The following is a 23,462-nucleotide window of genomic DNA, read 5'->3' on the forward strand; positions in this document are numbered from 1 at the left end:
TTGCTGTCTCTGCATCTAATTCTTTTTTCCTTGCCCTGTGTTTATATCTAATAGAGTGCATACTGCTCCACATATAATCTGCTGCTTTTGTTCCATGGCACTGGGGACGTGACCTTAAAATTAAGCATAGAAATAGTAGAACAAGCTAAAACTGAAGTTAGAGGAGGAGGGTTCCAGACTGTTACAGAGCAATTCATATTGAATAGCATTGGACCCATGCTGACACAGTAACAATAAAAAGGAATCATCTGTGGAAGCAAAGATGGTAAATCACAGAGGGCATATATAAGTGCAGCCTCAGAGCTATAAAAGCCAGACTGACATTTATCACTCTGTGCATATTGGAGCTGTCATGTTGGTCCTCAGATGATCATGTTACTACCTTCAAGACATTTTTTTAGATATGAAGCAAAGATTAGAGAGGAAATGAGAGAGAGGCTTGCTAATAAGTATTGGGTGAAAGCCACATAAAGGAATTAGCATTTATATTATTTATTGTCCCTTTTTCATCAGCCGTCCCCCCCTTCTTTCTAATTTTTTCCCTCGCCTTGGATTTTTCTAACCTTGTGCTGAGAAGATCTTTGTACATTAAACCTAGTTCAGCTTCAGAACGGATTAAAATCAGTTTGACTAAATATTATGTTCAGTGAACAACAAATTGTACAGCTTCACACATTATTATTTGTGCTAAAAACTATTATGTAAATATACTGGCTTATATAAGCTTAAGTAGGATGACATAAGAATGCAAAGATAAGGCATACATACAGATCTACTGAAGAGATACTCTGTGAGCATATCCTCTAATGGAAAATTGTGCATTCTCACTCAGGGCAGAAAAGAACCATATGTCTATTTTAGTGGTTATGTCCTGAAATGATGCACTTATTCTTTTTATAATATTTTGAAATAAATACATATGGGACCGGTCAGATGTCAACAGTGGCACTGAAAGGAGTATGAATTAGTCACACTGGCACACAGGGCCCTGGAACAATGAACACTGCTCTGGAAGACCCTTGAATGCAAGCCTATTTGCCTCTTAATCCAAATGAATAATTAATGATAATTATCATGCTGCAGTTATTATCTGTGATAATAATATATCCGTAAGGTGAATAAATTCAATCTGCTACTATGCAGAAATGGAAACTCATAATATTCTTAAGAAATACAGATATAATTATCAGTATTAATGGTCAAGGAAAAAAGGAGATTTTTATATAAAGAATTACAGCAAAAGGTCTAAAGTTTAGTAAGAATGAATTTGATCGCATTATGTTTATTCTTTAGTTGTCATTTCAATGGCACCAACTTGCAATCTTTCCACAGTTTATTTTCCTAAGACCCATTTAGCAAAAGCTGAAATGTGCATTTGTTCATTATGATTTATCCATAACTTTTCTAGTAGTCCAGTGCTAGAGAAAATCAGGCTTAGGATCTTTCAAGCATCCATATGCAAACTGGTTCACTTGTGTAGTTCACTGTGCTAGCTATTTTCCCTCACTACAAAAACTTTAAAGTATTAAAGAAAAAATGTAAAAAAACCCAAATAAAATATTAAGAGGCCAAATACGTGTTTGAAACTCATACAAGACCAGCCATAACATTTATTTTTGAAAACACTATAGGTAAGCTAGGCAGAAAGTAGGCAATCATATTTAATCTGATCTCTCTCACTGGGCTGGTTGTGACAAAGAAAAATGGAAGGGGGATGGGTGAATGGCAGCAAGAGGAATTAACTACCCTCCAATTCTTTTTGAAATTGTTTTTCTCTTTATTTTGACTATTGAGATTATCAGTCATAAATTAAAGACTTTAAAGTCTACTTTAGTTGAATGAAATTAATGATTGAGAAAAAAGCTTTGAAATTCAAAGTTCATGCAGACCTTTAACTCACACCAGGAAGGCTTGGTTTTTCACTCCTTCTTTTCATCCTGTGATTTGAGAACTGGATTACTCAGGGGAATGGTAATGAAATGTAGAGTTTCTCACCTCTAGGTCATCGCTTTAAATCTGGTCCATGTTGGTAGGAACCAAAATTCATTATCATCTACTTATGGTTCAGTGGCCTATGTGAAATGAGTTGATGGTCTTTCAGTCTAGTTTTCAGTTGGCAAATGTCTACACAATAATAAGCATAGTACCAGAATAGGGCTGAAAGTTGTATTCCTAACATAACATTCGGGGATCATTATAAGAGTCCCTCAAAACTCCATCGACTTCTAAGACTACCTTCCAGGATAGTAGGTTTCATTCTTTCATGCTTTTTTTCACTATGATTCATCCTTTTTTTTTTTTTTTTTTTTTTTCTGATGACTTGGGCAAAAGAAATTGCCTCTTTTTCACTCTCTTTTTCATCAGAAAACAACAGATTTCCCTCAAAGTGGATCCTGACAGGTGACAAGAATAATAACATGTAAGAGTCAGTAAAAGGATGCATTATTAATCACCCTGGGTTTCATTTAGGCCGTAAGCTCAGTGGGTGAGCTCTGTAGAAGGAAGAGAGGAGATATTATCATTATTATTTACTTGTCCACCCAGGAGTCACTAACCAGGACATCATTGTATTAAGCAATGTGCAAACACAGAAGAGAGAGCTAGTCCCTGCCCTAAAGAACATACAATTTTACCATAACCCAAGAAAAATTGTATGCTTACAGGTAGATGGACATAGAGGGCTATTGAGAGATGATTATGCTATGCCTGCCAGCTTAGTGGTTATTTTTAACAACAGCATGATATTTCTATTAATAAAATGATAAAATTTGTTCTCAAGCTTTTTTTTTTGTGGGCATCACAGAAAAGAGAGAACTTCTGGAATGGGGAATTAGTAGAAGGGAAGTTGTATTTGCAAATGTTAAGGCAATCATGAAGGGCAGCTTGGAGGTAAAAGCTTATTTGAAAACAGAACAAGAGGAAAACCAGTCCTGACACTGACTGTGCATCAGAGTCCAATAATAAATTGAAAATTAAAAATAGAGAAGTGTGAAGAGTGTTCACAGGTTGCTATAATATATACTGCAGCAAGCAAGGAGAGAGACAAGAGAAGAAAGAAAGGAAATATTATGAAGTCCCTGAACTGGGGGATGGTCTTTGCAACAACAATCTAAGTGTGACACAGCAGTGTTCATTAATGTTGGACAAAACAGTGTTGCAATAAGTTAGGTAGAAGTGATGAAGGATTTGTTCTGTGTGCATGTATGTGTATGAAGGGAATACCTGAGAGGATGCAGAAAATTAATCTTTAAAATGTTTTACTGAAAGTCTTAGTGAACATAGGAACAGTCTGATAGGATCTACAATACATATGTTATTAAAAAAAGTACTTTTATAATATGCTTCAGCTTCAGGAATGTGAAAGTATGATCCACTGATCCAAGAGAGTGTTATTGGAGAGTATATGTCAGAAGATAATTAAGGGCCTTCCTTAGCTTTTTTAGAATCATAGAATCATAGAATCGTTAGGGTTGGAAAGCACCTTAAGATCATCTAGTTTCAGGCCCACTGCCATGGGCAGGGACACTGCACTCTATTTAACTTACAAAGAAGTCAGGTACCCACAGACAGATAGAAATCCACAAAGCAGACTTTCTTGCAGAATGAAGACCTTGCACCCACTGTAAGAGAGGAACTGGTTCAAGACCATCTTAAAAATCTGAAAGTGCACAAGTCCACAGGTCCTGATGAGATCCATCCGCGGGTCCTGAAGGAGCTGTCAAATGAAGTTGCGAAGCCGCTGGCCATCATATTTGAGAAATCATGGCAGTCAGGTGAAGTTCCCGACAAGTAGAAAAAGGGAAATATAACCCCCATTTTCAAGAAGGGGAAAATGGATGACCCAAGGAATTACAGACCAGTCAGTCTCACCTCTGTGCCTGGCAAAATCTTGGAGCAGATTCTCCTGGAAGGCATGCTAAGGCACATGAAAATCAACAAGGTGCTTGGTGACAGCCAGCATGGCTTCACTAAGGGGAAATCCTGCCTGACCAATTTGGTGGCCTTCTATGATGGGGCTACGGAAGTGATGGGTAGGGGTAGAGCAGTTAATGTCATCTACCTGGACTTGTGTAAAGTGTTTGACATCCTTGTCTCTAAATTGGAGCGACATCAATTTGATGGCTGGACCACTCAGTGGATAAAGAACTGGCTGGATGGCTGCACACAAAGAGTTGTGGTCAATGGCTCAATGTCCGGCTGGAGACCAGTAACAAGTGGTGTCCCTCAGGGATCGATGTTGGGACCGGTCTTGTTCAACATCTTTGTAGCTGACATGGACAGTGGGATTGAGTGCACCCTCAGCAAGTTTGCCGATGACACCAAGCTGTGTGGTTCAGTTGATACCCTGGAGGGAAGGAATGCCATCCAGAGGGACCTTGACACACTTGTGAGGTGGGCTGATGCCAACCTTATGAGGTTTAACCATGACAAGTGCAAGGTCCTACACCTGGGTTGGAGGAATCCCAGGCACAGCTACAGGTTGGGCAGAGAAGAGATTCAGAGGAGCCCTGCGGAGAAGGACTTGGGTGTTGGTTGATGAGAAAATGAACATGGGCCGGCAGTGTGTGCTCGCAGCCCAGAAAGCCAACCGTATCCTGGGCTGCATCAAAAGGAACGTGACCAGCAGGTCGAAGGAGGTGATCCTGCCCCTCTACTCTGCTCTTGTGAGACCTCACCTGGAGTATTGTGTGCAGTTCTGGTGTCCTCAACATAAAAAGGACATGGAACTGTTGGAACAAGTCCAGAGGAGGGCCACGAGGGTGATCAGGGGACTGGAGCACCTCCTGTCTGAAGACAGGCTGAGGAAGTTGAGGCTGTTCAGCCTGGAGAAGAGAAGGCTGCGTGGAGACCTCATAGCAGCCTTCCAGTATCTGAAGGGGGCCTATAGGGATGCTGGAGAGAGACTCTTCATTAGGGACTGTAGTGATAGGACAAGGGGTAATGAGTTAAAACTTAAACAGGGGAAGTTTAGATTGGATACAAGAAGGAAATTCTTTCCTGTTAGGTTGGTGAGCCACTGGAATAGGTTGCCCAGGGAGGTTGTGAATGCTCCATCCCTGGCAGTGTTCAAGACCAGGTTGGATGAGGCCTTGGGTGATACGATTTAATGTAAGGTGTCCCTGCCCATGACAGAGGGGTTGGAACTAGATGATCTTAAGGTCCTTTCCAACCCTAATTATTCTATTCTATGAAAAAGAAGGTATGTCTTTGAACACCTGCAGTTCATTTTCTTATACAAATAATATAAATATAAAGAAAGAAGAGAACAGACTTTTTGTAACTCCTTCCTGTATGGGGAAGAAATCTGAGATGGATTTATAGAGGATGTGACAAAAGCATGAACAGAAAGGGAGACTGGTAGAAGGCAGTATCATGTAAAGGGAGCAGACAATCTTAGGTAAAGAAAAGGATGGGAAGCTGCATGAAAGATATGTCAAGGACAATGAGAACAAGAATGGCAAGAAAGAAGTTTTTGCAGTGTCTGGCAAGAATAGTTGCCATAGAGGGCAGGGGGCAAAAGCTGTGTTGGAGAGGGTATGTGTTGGAAAGAGAGAAGAAGAATTACTGATTCTTGTTGTAAACAAGCTACCTGCTAAATCTAAAACAAAATCGAGACGGGAGTTAAGGCTGTATGTGGAGAGGAAAGAAAGGTCAAAGGTGATATTTTCTAAGGCTGAAGCATCTGAAGCAAATTGTATCATGAGGGGAAAGTCAAAGTAGAGTGTGAGGTTAAGGATAAGAGTGAGTCTGTGTGTGGGAACAAAGTACGTGAGGAGCTGGAATAGAACAGGGTCACTGGAGCATGTGGACAGGATTTGGAGGAGAGAGCAAAGGAGAAATGTCAGTGTCTATGACAGAAAACAGTGCAAGATCTGCAAAAGAAGGGAGAAAATGGAGATGCATGCCAAGCTGAGATAGGAAGGTCATGACCTGTGTTGCCTATGCTTTCTTGGAAAAAGAGCAAAATTCTAGCAGAAACAGTAGTAAAGGCAAGAAAAGAGATAGATGTAAGAAATGAGTTAAAAGTGGCAAAAAGTCATTGGAGACTGTGGTCCTGGGGTTCAGTTAAGCTAGAGCTGAGTATCTAGGAAGGCATTAAAGAGGTAAGGATGATTTTCCTGTGGAGCTTGACAGGAGTGATTGAATACGATGAAAACAGATGGATAATATGTATGTTGGTGCTAAGCTAGGAAAAGATAACAGATTAATGGAGCTTGAACTGGAAAAGAGGAGCCAAAGGCACCAAGGTGGAGGAAAGTAACACAAAATATGTGGAAGGAAGCCTACATTTGGGCCTTTAGTAATGATTCAACTTTACAAAACAAGAGCAGCCATCTTGCTCTGTGTTGACTGGTGGCAATACTGAAAGGTAGATTTTGATTCCTTAAGCTTCAAAATTCCTTTGCCAGATCATAGGGGAAAGACAGGTGAAGAAAGCTCATTTGCCCTCTGTGATTACCTCTCAGGTGATATAAACTTATGCACTGAAGGATATGTGCTAAATGAGTACCAATGCAAACAAATCCCTTGTCAATTCAGTTGCTGCACAAATGTAATACTAGCCCCAGACTGCGACATAAACTGAGCTACTTTATTAGTTTAGTTACTGTATCACAAACTTCATAGTACGTACAAACATTTTTATTTCCTTTCTTTAGAATTATTAACATTTCTTTTGCAGATAGTTATAAAACATAAGATATGAGATTTATCAGGATAACAGTTCTGGGCTTGTTCATCACTTTCTTGACATACATAATAGATTCAGCCTTAACATCTATTTACATTGAATATTTTTTCATATTAATCCTTTCCTTTTATATCCATCACAGTGTTAGCCTGTTTTCCAGGTAAATCCTTCAGGATTTAAGCCTTTAAAAATAAATATCCTTTTACAGGATATTTATGTATATATAATTTATTTATACTTAAAAATACATCTCAGAACATTTGGGGTATGCTTTGTACCTTTTTTTTTAATGCCCTAACCTAATTTATGGTCAATGCAAAGGATATTACAATAGTTTGTGAGTCACTTTTCATATAATACCAACTGAGAAGGAAACAATCAAGACTGATGCACCTATGGATGTAGTAGGCAGGTGTCAGTGATTAATTTCAGTAATTTAAAACTGAGTGGTGTCAGGGTTCTCATAGAGAATCAGGATGAGTTCATCTCACTAAGTCTCCTAGGCACCTTTTCTAAACAGTTTTTAGTGGGCCAATATTTGTCTTTAACCATTGTCATGTTTTATTCAAGCTCTTTATTGTCATGTCCAAATGAGCAATAAAAATTTAATTTTCACTAAAGTAACTAAAGAAATAAATAGTTTCTATAAGTAGTTTTTTTTAATCTGATGTGTTTGAGTAAATATGGCATCCTAACAGTTTTACATCCTACTAGCTTTCCAGTCCTGGTAAGTTCTTCCTCTTCTTTCTACTGCTGCTATGCAATTTATTGATTTAGTGATAGTTAACAAGCAGTAGTGACATGTTCATAGGTAATTGTAAGAAGGAACAGGATCCAAAGAGGAAAGAAAATCAAACTGAAGCCTTTTGAAGGAATAGCATCCGTGTGAATTCAGGGGTGATCTTCTCAGTGAGACTGCTGTTTGACCAGTCTGCCCCACCATCAACCAGCTACAGCACTGTGCTGCCTTCTCCCTCAGTAAGAAAGAGTTCAGGGAAGAGCTGGAGATGACATGTTTGTGAGAGGACTGTGGTGACAGCCCAGGCTGCAAGCAGGGAAGCTAGAAAGGCATTAAAGAGGAAAGGATGATTTCGCAGTGGAGCTTGACAGGAGTGATTGAATATGGTGAAAACATGAATTAGATTTAGCTACTAAGAGGAGTCTGGGCAGAAATTATTTTAGTCATTTTCAGTCATTGCAGTCAGTGAGCCAATAGTGGTACATTCATGTGATTTTCAATGGCTACCTCTGACCAGAGACCCTGCAACCGCCATAGTGTTCGCATACCACCTGCACTTTTCATTTTCCTACTGATATCCAGCTTCCTTCCTTAAAATGGTTTGAATCATCTAAACAGGTTTTTTTTTCATTTTAGGGCTGGTCTGTGTCCATCAAAACAGAAGAGTGATAAGCAAAAGAACAGAGTCCAGAAAAATGTCAGTAACCTCAAAAATATTGAAATAGGTTCAATTTTCTGGTCTTACAAGACCACATTCTTGACTGTACTTGTGCTGTAATGTAATAGTATGGCAGTTTGTGTTGTGATTACAGCATAACTCTGCACAGCAATTTATAAGTATTTTCAAAAACAAATAAAACATGCTTTTTGTTTGAATTATGTCTCTCTGTAAGCAGAAGCATTTGATATTACACATTTCAAAACAATCAGTGTTTTGTATTTGTGCTCATACAAGTGTCATTGATATCAATGATAATGAGCACTAAAATTAAAGAAGAGCTAGATGAATAACTATCATGAAATGCTGTACAAATATTTTTAAATTAATACTGGTGTAAGACTTAACAGTGCTTTTTGTTGCCAAGGCACTTGCTCTAAAGGAGTCAGACTGCAAATCTGCAAACCTCTAAAGAGAAGGAGGGAAACCACTACTACTACTATAGTTCCTTCCATGCCTTTAAAGATTCTGCCAGCATTACAAGGCTAATCTCACATGACTAACCATTGCAACAAATGCGTGCATTTTATAGAGCTATAAATTGATGTCACAAGAAAACCATGAATTGTGAAGACTGAGCATTTTCCATTTGTTTTGTGATTTTCATAATATGTCACTATCCCTCTGTCTAGTTTAACTTCTCAACTGCTTTCGTGACATCTTCATTTGCACAGATGAGCAAATACACAAATATTATATCCTGGGCCATCCCCAAGTATGTGTAATATTGACTATAGACAAACTTCCTGCAACGTCAGAACAAACGAGCATCCAGAATCCGTTTGCATACCCAACATTTCATTCATTCCAGCTAAATGGCACTTCCACACTCCCAGCAGTTTTGATATCTAGAATATCTAGCAGATATGAATCCCTTAGTGGGAGAAACTGTGTACCTTGGTAAAGAACATTTGCAAATGAAATACTTCTGTTAAATTATATCATCAGAATAACATACCTTTGAATACAGAAATTGCCCTGGAATGTATGATTTAAAACTATTAGTAATTGTCATAACTCAGAGATAGCTCAATGTTACAAAGGTCTCTTTCAATAAACATAAATCTATCAGCTTATATTCTCAGAGTATGATTCATCACACTTTATTAGCTGCCATAATGTAGGCATTCAGTCTTATGAATGCTACATCTACAGTTAGTGGATTGAATTTAGAGTTTGCTAGAGGGTGACCTGATCCTTCCTCAGGTAGGTGTCTAGGGTAAACAGGATGAATTACTAGATACTGTCTCTCTCTGCTGATTACTGATGTACAGTACAATACTATCTTACACTATACATCTGGTTTAGTAGTTTAAGTTAAAGAGAAATAATCCTACCCTACGCATATGCATCTCAGATATCTCAATTATTTCACCAAAGAAGCTTCATGGAAGTCAAGCTTTAAACATCTATGGGTAGTTACACTCCGTTGTTGGAGGCTGAAACAAGATGATGGAGCTAAACATTGCTAACAGTTTGGTAAACACCTCAAAAATCATATGGTTCTTTAAACAATTCTAATGGTGGCCTGAAATCTTATATTCTAAATGTCATCTTGTGACTAAAATTCTTGGGTAGTTCTCAGATAAACTTGTTCAGCTGTTTCTGAAAATGGAAGTGATTAGGGTAAGCAAACAATCACTTATATACCAGTTAGAAAACAAACACTTGTGGCCCATTCCTTTAGAAACTTCAACATTGCCATGGCTTTAGAATACAAACTCTCTGCAGCTCTACCAGGGAGAGGAGATGGGCAGAATTTGGGTAACCAAAACCTACTTAACTAAGGGATGAACTGACAGATGCTAGTGCTAGCTAGGTAATGAATCTGCAATCAAGAAATTGTGAAAATGTGCTTAAACTGAGGGAAAATTGCATAAACCTGATAAAGAGGTAGAAATAGACAGTGTGTCCAGACAGTGGGACTGGAGCAAGAAGGTCAGGAGAGGAGAAAATTTGGTCCAAAGTAGGATGAATGAAAACAGAGTGCAAAGGAAAGACTGTCTGAGTAATTAAGATTGGGGAGCTAGAATTACTTATGGAGAGAGAATGGGATTGAAAAGGAGTGTTGTATTACAGCTGTGAAAGCCAGATGATATGACTATGGCTCACTGAGCAACAAGATGAGGGCTGAGAAGTCAGAGGAAAGCAGCATGATATCTGGACAGAGATGGAAAAAGGGCAAGAATAGCCTATAATGAACACACATTTCCAAAATTCTAAACTGAATCCCCTTTTTCTCTATCAGAAAATATCTGCAAAACCAGCCACAGAAAAATGCACTGTGTACATTGACAGACTAGTTATTCACTTTTAGAAGAGGTGGACAACTCAGGAAGATCTGTCTTTCCAGCTGATCAAAGAGACTGTTAAAAGAACCTGAAGCCAGACAAATTCATATCCAAAGTACAGTGTACATTTTTAATACTGAAAGTTAATATCCATTATAACTTATCAAGAGATATGGAAAATTTTCCTTTGGGGAAGAACTTTCACATACAAATATAAATATTTTTCAAGTTTCAAAATGAAATTGTTAGAGGAATTCCTATGCCTTATGCTGTCTAATGATTACAATGTTTCCTTCTCTTTCAAGTGCCCTGTCTAAACCCCATTCTAGTTGATATAGAAAAGAACAACTTCCCACCATTAATAATCAGTTTTCTTTAGGTTTCAGCTGATCCTGATTGATCCAGGGCCTAACTGTTATAAGAAAGATATTTCAGAAAAAATGTCTACAACAATTTAATGAAATTGTATCCACACAGTGAGTTGAAACACGGTTTCTCAGTTATTAGCAGCAAACTCATTTTACTCACTGCCAAATTTCCTTACTAGTGCTTCAAAGTCATCTAATTCGTGTTAGAAGTATAGGTATGTATTATGCATTTATATTCCACAAAGCATGGAAGAAGAAATTGCTCAGGCTGAGTAGGAATTAATAGTATTGACAAAAAAAATCCTCATTTTTCCTATATTTTATATTGTTTTCTTTGCAGTAAAAACCAGTTATTTTTATGTTGTGCTTTATATTGATCTACAAAGCTTTCTAACAGATGGTGGAATAAAATTCTGGAATAACTAAACAAATTGTTCCCAATGATAGAACCAAAAAGAAAATCCATATTTCACCTATTATCTTCAGCACTAAATACTAGAAAGAGAGTAATTTGTCTAAAACAGATGGATTATACATTAAATATAAGTATTAATTATAAGGGTTGAAGTATATTCAATATATCTACATATATATAAGTAGGTAACACATGCATATGCTGATAAATCAAAGGAATTCTATACACTTAAGTTTCACTCATAGAATGTTCTAAGGTGTCTAACAAAAATTATTCCAAGTACACAACAAATGTAAGAATGAAATATCATCTCCAGATAATACGAAACAAGTATGCTGGATGTTGTGAGCATCCTCATTTAAATTATTGAAACAGAGAAGACTTCTTTATTTCTTTTAGACTCTTAAGAGTCTGAGTTCATTTTCTGGAGTTACCCATATCCAAAGGCTCTACAGAGGGAACAGAAGATATATTTTACCTAATTAAGGTTTTTCAGGAGGTTTCTAAAGCCTGATGAGTTTTGGTCTAAATTCAGCAATTTGCAGAAACACTTCTGGATTACCTGTGGCAAAAGTTCATTCATTCCAACAAGAATATTTCAGCCAGATAAGAGATTTTTTTTTACTTTCCTTTTATCCAGTTTCCTATGACTTACATGGATTAAATAGCTAAACTCCTCCTTTTTTTTTGACTGAAGCATGTTATAACTGATACAGCACCACTTGTTTTAATAGGCTTTTCCTCTGAGTTCATTGTATTTCCCACCAGTGTCAACAGGAGTGATGTGAACATATGGCTAGAGAAGGCCTGGGAGAGGGCAGTTATTCTCATGCCAAGTGAACAAGACTTTGCACCACATATCAAGTGTTTTGTGGATTGGGTGCTGCCAGAAATGCTGTGTGAACAGCACTGTTTGCAGTATTCTGACATTGCATGAAGACAGCCTGGAAAGAGAGGCAAGCAATTCAGCATTGCTGAAGGGTGAAACTTTGGAGGCTGAGCAAGTTTTCAGCAGAAGGATGAGTTTTAGCTGCACCAATGTTTTCATCATCTGATGGTCTGTGGTTTGGTTGATACCCTTGAGGGAAGGAATGCCATCCAGAGGGACCTCGACACGCTTGTGAAGTGGGCTGATGCCAACCTCATGAAGTTTAACCATGACAAGTGCAAGGTCCTACACCTGGGTTGGAGGAGTCCCAGGCACAGCTACAGGTTGGGCAGAGAAGAGATTCAGAGCAGCCCTGCGGAGAAGGACTTGGGGGTGTTGGTCAATAGGAAACTTAACATGAGCTGGCAGTTTGCACTTGCAGCCCAGAAAGCCAACCGTATCCTGGGCTGCATCAAAAGGAGTGTGACCAGCAGGTTGAAGGAGGTGATCCTGCCCCTCTACTCTGCTATCGTGAGATGTCACTTGGAGTATTGTGTGCAGTTCTGGTGTCCTCAACATAAAGAGGACATGGAACTGTTGGAACAACTCCAGAGGAGGGCCATGAGGATGATCAGGGGACTGGAGCACCTCCCATATGAAGACAGGCTGAGAAAGTTGGGGCTGTTCAGCCTGGAGAAGTAAAAACTGCATGGAGGCCTCACAGCAGCCTTCCAGTATCTGAAAAGGGCCTATAGGGATGCTGGAGAGGGACTCTTCATTAGGGACTGTATTGATGGGACAAGGGGTAATGGGTTCAAACTTAAACAAGGGAAGTTTAGATTGGATATAAGAAAGAAGTTCTCTACTGTAAGGGTAGTGAGACACTGGAATGGGTTGCCCAGGAAAGTTGTGAATGTTTCATCCCTGGTGGTGCTCAAGTCCAGGCTGGACAGAGCCTTGAGTGATATGATTTAGCGTAAGGTGTCCCTGCCCATGGCAGGGGGGTTGGAACTTGATGATCTTAAGGTCCTTTCCAACCCTAACTATTCTATGATTCTATGATAGGCTTCTTGGACACATGATTTCTTCTCCAGCACTGGATGCTGGAGGGGGACTCATCATGAGGCACTTTAGTGATAGGACAAGGGGGAATGGGTTTAAACTTAAATGGGGGAAGTTCAAGTTAGATATAAGAAAGAAGCTCTTTACTGTGAGGGTGGTGAGGCACTGGAGTAGGTTGCCCAAGGCAACGGTAAATGCTCCATCTCTGGCAGTGTTCAAGGTCAGGTTGGACAGAACCTTGGGCAACATGGTCTACTGTAAAGCATCCCTGCCCATGGCAGGAGGGGTGGAACTACATGATCTTAAGCTCTTTTCCAACTCTACCCATTCTGTTTCTATGATTCATTTTTCCACAAAAATCAGAATGTCTCTTTCTGTTAAGTACTATTGGTACTACCAAGGTTAGAGCGACTTTTGTCAAAATCAGAACTGTGAATCTTCAAAGTTGCAATTTTAAAAGGTCCTGGAGGCCTTCTTTTTTCACTGCTTTCTGATCTTGAAAGACAAATTATGTATTTTTTTTTTCTATGCAACAATATGTTCCCCTCAGTTAAGTCCTTTTTAGGGGAAAACAAATAGCCAAAATCCTTTGAAACTAGAAGTTGCTTGCTGTAGTTCTGTAATTTCTCAGTTGGGTCACCAAGTATCCGGGTTTTTTTCAGACTGACTGAAAGGTCTCCAGGATTTTTAAATTTGCAGGATATAATATATACTCTGTAGTGGTAAAGACCTTTAGTTCTTAAATTCAAGGAGGTTTCAGGAACACTTTGAATAGCCAGAGGAGGATAGCTGGGACACTTGCTATCCCTACTAGGTGGTCATTACTGAAGTGTGGAAATCCAGACCTACTATTCAGGCATAAAAACTCTGACAAGAAAGCAATAAAATCTTGCTGTAGAGGAGAAGCATAACTGATAAATGAAGATTATATTTCAGAATTCAGGCATTTACCCATAGCTGTCAGGTCATATCTACCTAAACCAAACTGCCAGGGTCTGTGGCTTACCCATCACAGACTAACTCTTTAGACTGGAATACCATTCCCATCTGGAAATAGCATTGTCCATCAGGGCCAAAGAATTACCAGAGAAATGGAATACCACTTCTGTGAGGAAAAGCTGGGAAAGTTGGGGTTGTTCAGCCTGGAAAAGAGAAGGCTCCAGGAAGACCTTATTGCAGCCTTTCAGTACTTAAAAGGGGCCTATAAGAAAGACGGGGATAGTTTTTAACAGGGCCTGTTGTGATAGGGCGAGGGGTAATGGTTTTAATGTAAAAGAAGGGTGATTCAGGCTGGACATAAGGAAGAATTTCTTTACAATGAGGGTGCTAAAATACTGGAACAACTTTCCCAGAGAGGCGGTAGATGTCCCATCCCTGAAGACATTCAAGGCCAGGCTGGATGATCTGGTTGAAGATGTTCCTGCTCATTGCTAGTGGGTTGGACTATACTCAGCATGAGTATGAAAACCTTTGAGGTTCCCTTTCAACCCAAGCTATCTATGATTCTATAATATGGCGATTATCCTTAAAGTCAAAGTCCTTTAAAAATTTTATTCAAAGTGATGGTTAATCCAAGTACGACTGCCACACAGATATATAAGAACTGAGTTTTTCAGTTGACAGTGCAAGTCTCCACAAGTTGAAATAAGTACTGTTTTCTTGAGGGATTGTGGAAGTAACCTCTGTGCCAAATATTTGATATGTTCTGCTCTCTTGCAAGCTATATACTTTACATAAAACACTCTCTGAAATGGGGCCTGCTTGTCCAGATGAATATATTATTCTACTGTGTGGAGAAAGGCTGATCTAGAGGCAAATTACTGAGTGTAATTTATTCCGTATCCTTGCTGGCATAACTTGCACTCCTGAGCCTCCTCAGACGTGTAGTCAATAGGGAACTGTCTAGCTACATGAGGTTTCTTAATACATCTTTCAGCTAAATCAGAGATTCAAATACAAAATCCAGCACTCTGGGAGACCATCTGAATCTGTGGTACTCCCTGGAGAACCAAAGGTGTATAAACCAATGAATGGATTACAATGAAATGTAAATTTAGTATTTCCAACTCTGGGAAAAATGACGATACTCCAATATTTTTCAAGACGTACTTATCTCCCTCAGTCGAACACCCCAGCACCTCGCAACATTTATCAAGTCTGTAATGTACTTTGGAAGAAAGCTTAAATGTTTATTGTATTTAAAAATATAGCTTTTATATATTTTAAAACCTATGTTCATATTTGGAACCGTCTCATAATCCTAATGCTTACAGTAATGTATTGAACACTGGTATGCGGTTCACTTTTTTTGTCTGTTACAAATACGTAGTTTTTAAAGATTCATTCTAGACTTGGTGAAATATCTAAAGTGAAACCCAACAGGTAGAAAGGGGCTATTTAGTCCTTAATGGAGTCTATCATGAAAATACAGCAGAGGGCCACAGAGGCGAAGACACTGGCAGGTAATTCAAGTGACTAGTTGGAAAAAAGCTGCTGAGATAAGGAACAGAAATTATTCACTTGCAGTCTAAGCTCGAGGGAGGAGTATTCTACTCATTCAATACTTTTAAAAATACCTGTATATGCTCTGTAATTTGAAATCTAATGGTGTCTTCCTGCTGACTAAGTAAGGTTGAGCAAACTAGGTTAAATTAGAATGGACATCTCCTCAGTCCAGGTAAACTGCTGAGAAACAGTAGCTGATCTTTCTCCTCCCAGTTTTTGCCTGCTTTTTTATGCCAAAGTGGTATGATAGTTTCAGTTATCAGATTTATACTTGTCAGATCAACCCTTTTACTTCATACCTGTTTCATTCCTTCCAAAGACATTGTTCAGTTCTTCTTTTCATCATTTCCAGACTCAGCAGCAGCACAGAGAAGTCCCTTGACTGCCCCTCATCACCATATGGAAGAGGACAGAAAGCATGTGATTACTTTACTGATTGGCACTATGCACAGACAGAAGGACTAGCTCATTTTGCTGCAGTGTGCCATAGTTCTTGGATCATAGAGCTATGCTGTCTCTTTCCTGGTGATGAAGTTCACACTAGCTGCAAGTGTAGGCATGCATCATGCAAGCACAAAGAACTAACTGTTGTAGAAACTTACACCCATGTTATCAAAAGGTTGTATACATTCCCCTGGTACCCTGCTTCATCCATAGCTCCACCAAGAGAGTGACCAAGTCACTCAAATTCAGGCTAAGTGCATTTACTGCATAACTGCAAACACAGTTGCTACATTTCAAGGACTCTTAAGATGCTTTGTAAGCAGGGAAGTGATGGATATCCACACACGTGTATGTGATGAAAATCTCAAAAATGAAATTAATTTCACTTCTGTGTTATGCCACTGATGGCACTAACTTATAGACCAAGTTTTCATCTCAGGTACTCCAAGGCAGCTGTAGCTAACTACAGTGTGAGCACATAGTCTAGGATGTAGCCTTTATTTATTAAGCTTTTTGGGGATTATTTGCAGGTTTTTTCCTTTTTACTATTGGAGGTAGTGAATTGAATTCTGACCTGGGCTCTACAGTAAGGACTATGGGCTGTGACACTGGGGCAAAGCAAGAGTTACAGGGAAACAGAATTTAAAAGATAGTGCTTTCAATGAACTGATTCTCTCCAGTTATGTATTCACCCTGGCATCAATGAACAACACAGAAACTCTCAACATGAGTATAAAGATGTCAGAATCAGTTCCTTTATCTCAATGCAGTTTAAATATTACTTCTGGCTAAGTGTTACGTCTGAACCAAACACATGGTTTGAGCTTACAGACATGAGTTTGCTCCTGAGTTGATTCATGTCAGTTTTATACTCGCAAACATCTTTTGATTTCAGTAGTGTTAATTCATATTTTCAATAACTCAATGAAAACAGAATATGAAGTACAGTCTTAAAGTGTCTCTTCAGAGCAGCCAATGAACTCCCTCAGTACATGAAGAAAAATTGCTATTGTCAGTATCAGAGGAAAAAAGGAAACCATCCAGGGTACAGGAGCTATCTTCACTGAAAATAATACAGAGATAAAATACACAGATCCTTGAATGAAATCATCTCCTTGAAAGAGTCAGTATTGTACAGTACATGGAGGCTGTTATTGCATTGCTGTTGCCACAGAAGATATGGTGTATGAGATAAATATTGCATACAAGGACCAAGACACTAACAAATTTTACTAAGATTCCTTTATGTTCAATCAGGGAAGAGGGTGGATTTGAAAAAGAAGATGCAAATGGTAAATGCATCTGGAAATGCAAATTTCTAATATTTTATGTCTCAAAAATTATCTGAGGTTAAGAGAAAGGAAGAAATAAGAACTGGAAGGTTGATGGAAGGTTTAAATATTCACAAAACAAACTTGATTTATTCAAGTTTTTCGAAGTCCCAAGAAACATGTTTAATGGGAGCTGAAAGACTTGAAAAGAAACCTTGCTGTGGTGCACAGCAAAGTAATGTGAAAAAAAAATCTCCATATTTCTTCAGCCTCTAGCTTAGCTCTCACTGTGGGAAATCTTGCTGTGAAGAGATTAATCACTGCTGCTTAATAGTATCTCTGCTGGTTGCTCCAGGATACCAACTAGCTACATAATGCAGCAGATGCATTCTTCTTTTAGTATGGCACCTAGCGTACTGTGAATGTGCCAGAGGGATTTCGAACTTACTGTGGTGTATAACTGACCAGCAGACGCTGGAAGCACATTGTTTGGCTCTCCAGAAGGCACAGATTCTGGACAAAGATTAAATAGTCTCTTTTGTCCCCCCTCCTTGCTTTTGTTTTATGGAAAAAGCAAAGGAACTGCCTCCTACAAATCTAGCTAGCTACTGGGCTACTTCCAGAACTAGGTCTGAAAGATCTTCCATCTTCTGAAGATAGATCTTACACTGGAACTTCATTAGGGATTTTGACTTCTTATCTTGATCTCGCTCTGTTTTCACTGCCATTTGGAGCACTTGATTACCTTAGGAGCATCATGGACATTCATGTTAATGCAGCAGTTACTGATAGCTTTCTATATCCTGCTCCTTAACAGTTCTGCTTAGGTTTCCTTCTTACTAGCACAAAAATATCTAGTTCCTTTCAGTCTAAATTGAAAGGAGCTAAACTCTCCAGACTATTTTCTTTTCTTGCATTATCTCCTACATTTGCAAATCTATCTATTTTTGCGTCATTTGTTCAATTTTCAATGAAGAAAAGTCCAACAAAGAAGTCTCAACAAACTAGGTTTTGTAGAAGACATCAAACAGGGACATTGACACAAGGACAACTGCTTGGTCACAGTAAGACACAAAAGAAGGTTTTTAGGATGGCAAAATCAACCCGCTTTTGAGTTTCTTCTCTTGTATTAAAACTTCAACAGCTTTACCTGAATGCTCTTCAGAGACTGTGGTTCAAAGGTTCTGGCATTAAAGGGATCACATTCTTTTCCTTTGTCAAGAAAAAATGGACAGGTTTATTTAAGCTAAATGCTTTTCAAAGATACTTTCACAGAAGCTTTCATGTCCTTTTGTCTTTTATTCCAATTTTCCTGAAAATAACTGCAGTGACACAAGTGCAAACTCTTTTTGATCATTTCAGTGGTAGTGATGATGCAGCTCTGTGAGCTGCAAGGCATGTTGTCTGAAAGATCTGTCTTCTATGAAGTACAGCAGAAGAAACGGGATAGAGCAGCTGTCAGTCTTTCCTCTGTATCAGTCACCCATCACAGATCCTTCTCTAGCAGATGAGTAGAGGGTTGATAAACCCCTGCTTTCTGGGGGTTTCCACCATGGAAAGAATGGCTGTTGCATAGGCAGTATAGGTACTTATAGAAAAACATGTTTAAATTCACAGTAAAACTGAACTTTAGGAATGGCTGCTGGATTTTGATTAGCTGAAAAGATGAACTGGTATCTTCAGATACTTGTTTCAACAAAATAGTGTGGGAAGAGGATAGACCAACAAATGCTTAAACAGCAATAGTAAGCAAAGGGGAGTATCAGCTTGATTCATTTAGAAGAGAAAATACTTCAATGTGGCTGCCTGTATGTCATCTAGGTGTTTCAACTACTCTTATCTTCACTGGGGGTTCAATTGAGTTACCTAAAAATGTATGTATACTGCCACATGAGATTTTCTAGAGTACTTTGTCCTGCCTTTAGATGCCAGGGGGTTTTCCATACGTCCTATGCTATATCTGCCAGCCTGCTGTGGGAGTCTGAGATGCATTAGAGCATCTCAAATTAGGCTTGAAACCTGTGTTTAAGCAACTGAAATGACCCTGATGGTGTGGACCAGGTTTTATTGACCAAAATGGGTGTGTAGATAAATCCCTCATGTAAACACTTACATGTAAATTTTGTTGCACTGAATCCCTCCCCTGATGCTCGTGTGCTTTCTAATGGCACAAAGTTGTTGCTTTCTTGTTGCTTTCTAGTGGCACATAGTGCCTGGCATTTTGTGACTGGGTGAAATCAAGCAACAGACTAACCCTTGCTCCAAACAGCAGATGGTCAGAGCTCAAGACAAAGCACAATGGTAGAGATGCACAGGGTATATAGACATTATGTGGAGAAAAAAAGAGAAGGCAAGTGAAGCCTGGTGATACGCTAATTGTGTCATTCCCAAGAGACATTTGCAGCCAGAGAAAACTTCAAGAAGGCATTTAAGGGACTTTGGAGACTCAGTTCTGCAGAAGTGGGTAATCTAAGCAGCAACATGGAAAATTTGTGAAGCTGATAATTTGCCTCAACATCCGGTACTCCATGTAAGGGATCTTCCCAGTGAAGACGCTCCAGCGTTGATGCGACTGCCTAAATGTTCCTATGGAATAAGCCAAATGTGGTCTAAATGTCAAGTAGGTATGCTGTCTGCAACAGGCATATGAGTGGAGAAATGTGAACATTTGTCAGAGACAGAGATTAAAAAAAGTAGGAATAATTTAGAAATGAAGTGATAAAAGACTTCACTGTGCAAATGGGCAGGAAAGGCCTTATCTTCTGCTGTTTAAAAGTAAATTCTCAATTATATTAGTTTAGATGACAGTATGTAGGCAAAGATCCAAGTTGAAGACTTGTTTATGGGCTTGAAGGATAAGTAGGATGATGGTGTTTTCCACAGCCATCAAGTAAGAAGGTTGCAGGGTAGGTGTGGGAGAAGAAAAATTAAAGAAAAATGCAAAAAATCATCTTACCTGTCTATTTAGCTAACATCTAGGCCTACTTTGTAGCTTCCTGAAGCCTCACTGCGGCATTCAGTAGGTGACATTCAAAATGAGGGACCCAACAACACTTAGAAATTTCAAATATTCTGGTATGTATTTCTCCACTATAAATAACTTTCTTCAATTTCAGTGTCCTAATTTTGTGTTCAAGGTGAAAAAAAAAGAGGAAAAAAAAAAAAGAAAAAGGAGAAATCCTTCAACAGAAAGTTATACGCTTTGGTTTAAGATGCAGGTATTTTGGAGATTAAAGCACCTTACTGAAACACATGAAGAGACACAAAAGTTACAACCTCTTTTTTCAAATACATATGTATTTAGTTAAGTGTGCTTAATCTTTGTATATTAAAATGTATGTTCAATTACATTACTCCAAATTAGTTTTGTTATTCAAAAACCCTTGCAGAGTACTTATCTTATCCTTAATAAAAGGACTTTAGAGATGGTAATTTTGCTGACTTTTAAGTGAATGACATGAGAGAGATGTGCTTGGTGTTTCTTGGCTGTTCATAGGTGAGAGCACAGTTTGTGTAATTTTAATTTTGTTACATTTAATTAAGGATGAACTCAGAGGAAATGTTATTGTTTATGGCTTGCATATTTTACCTGTGTATATGCAAAATAGTGTTTCGCTTTTCTGGTACATAGCTGCTTGATTAAAAGAAACAAGTTACAGTGGTGACTGTAGACGCTTTACCTTGTAAATTGTGTTTTAGAATAACTGCAACAAACAACATGTTTACAGCTAAGAGATACTTATAAAAAAACCTGAAACTTTGATCATGGGGGATTTTAATTTCACAGATACTTACTAGGATAACAAGTATGCAAAACCTGTAAGGTGGGAAGCATGTTTCCAGAGGCAATGCATAATTGCTTACTTACTGAAGTCAGTTTATTGACTGAACTTCATGATCAGAAGCTCTTGGCACCCACAGCTAGGAAATTAGCCCATCTTGATAAACAGAGCAGGGCTGATCTAGGGAATCACAAATTCACAATGCAGAAGAGAGAAAAAAAAAAAAAAGATGAAGCAACACAATTACTTTTGGCTCAGCGAAAGTTTTGTAGAAATAAAAATACTGTAAGGCATGTTGATGGAGATAATGATATAAATTAGGGTTGTTTTTTCTGGAAGATAAACTGGTTTTCATTATCAGCCGCATTATGAATTACACCTTCACTTCAGTAGAAGGAATAGCTTGTGGTAACATAAAGAGCTGAATGATCTTGATGGAATCAATGCAAGATCCCACACATGACTGTGTGGGAAACCTGGTGCAGAAAAAATGGGAATTATTTAAGAAGCAGTTGGACATGCTGCAGTTACAATTCATTCAGGCTAAGTCTCAACAGGGGGAATGTAACTCAGGCAGCGTGCTTAAACAGAGTGACAATAACAACATTTTTAAATGTCTGTTTGGGGAAGGGGGGGGAATTGTTATTTAGAAATATTTTTTTAAATTGCAGAAGAAAAAAGATAATTAGAAGATCAAGAGGAGATATTGACTAGCAGGCTACAAAAAATATTCCAAGTAGAATAAAGGGCTTTCTCAGAGATGCTATACTTACAGCAGACAGCAAATGAAATGGAAGTGGTCACTACAAAGTCAGAGCTGAGATTATCAGGCATAAAAGAATTAACGTGATTTATCAGGAAATAACTACATTCCTTCTACTCTTGCACTCCTTCACTGATGGAATACAGAGTTGTCCTAAGATGTGTTTGTGGGTTCATTTAGATAAGTCTGTAATTGATTTCAGTGTTGCTGCTTATGTGATTAAGTCAAGTGAGGTCTGGCCTTTGGGCCATAACTGGCTGGATGGAGGAATATAGGAAGGCGGCTTTACAGCAGCATGATCACTGCAGGTTTAAATTATAAGGGAGCAGGTCCTGCTTTTGAGGAGAATCTGCAGCTTTTTTAGATTTGTGGTAGAAGTTTATGTTCTTACAATCTACTTCTGAAAGCACAGAACTTGTTCATACATCTTCACTGTCATGGAAGAATTAATGCTTTTCATTATTTATCTTAATTTTTGAATACAGTTGTATGTAGAAATAAGACTTTTGGGTCACACGTGGTGGCATGGAGTGAGCTGTTTTTCAGGAGGCAATCCTCCCTTTTGATATTCATTCTTCAGCTCTGATGCTTTTTGGTCTCTGACAGGTTTTATTTTAGCTACAGATATGTATATTAGGGATGTGAATCTCTTTATAGTCTCTGGCAATTGAGGTGTAGGTAAAAATTGCACTGGAAATAGAAGTTATTTAGTTTTTCACGAAAATTCCTTGTATTTCTTCTACTAAGATATTGTTATCTGTAGAATATATTGTGGTTTGTCTGAAGAACTGGTCTTTATCCGGTACGGGAACATTACATCTTAATTCATATACCTGCTATGCAATGTATATACAGGCAAAAGATAAGACTTTCTAGTATAATTTAAAAAGCTTATATCTGCATTCCCAAATGAAAGATTGGAACAACAAGGGGGAATACTGCAATCAAAAGCACTCCAATGTGCAGAGTGTGTAAAACCATCAAGGAGAAGACAGTGGTACAGTCAGTGAAAGAGAATGCAAGAGTGAGTCAGATAAAGCAGCACTTACAGCTCTGTATGATGCAGGCTAGACTTTATGCAGGCAGATGAACTGTATTTTGATCCTCCCTACTTATAGAACTCTGAAAATTTATAGTATGGGTTAAGATGCACTTTCATTTAGTAGAACTTCTTCACGCACAAGAAAATATTGTAATGTCAGTGGGATGCTGCTGTGTGCAAAGGCAGTTGATGAATCTATTGCTTTTTTCTTTTACTTCTCCATTCTTAAGGACTATCTTTTGAAATTCATGTGTAATTGCTGTTTTTCATTAATGCCCCTCTAATTTTTACTTACCTATCAGTGCTGCTAAATGAAAAAAAATAATGACATGAAAACATTTCAACTGAGATACAGCAAACTGATTACCTGGATTCATTAAAATTGCTCACATATTCTGTGGCTCTGCTTATGCAAGAGATCAAAGTCAGTCATCTTGACTGTTCCTGTCACAGCCTTAAAATCAGTAAGGGGCATGGAGTATCATTAAGGGCCAAATTTTCAA

At 38.5% G+C, this 23,462-nt stretch overlaps 1 long non-coding RNA gene across 2 annotated transcripts in view; it reads right to left on the minus strand.

Moving 5' to 3' along the window:
• Positions 1-23,462, minus strand: part of LOC133265035 (uncharacterized) — a 188,204-nt gene that overhangs the window by 59,991 nt on the left and 104,751 nt on the right. The window lies entirely within an intron of this gene.

This window comes from Pezoporus flaviventris, unplaced genomic scaffold, assembly GCF_033815535.1.
Source record: "Pezoporus flaviventris isolate CSIRO_AGI_PZ_B2104156 unplaced genomic scaffold, CSIRO_AGI_Pfla_v1 ptg000003l, whole genome shotgun sequence".
In the NCBI taxonomy this organism is placed as follows: Eukaryota; Metazoa; Chordata; class Aves; order Psittaciformes; family Psittacidae; genus Pezoporus; species Pezoporus flaviventris.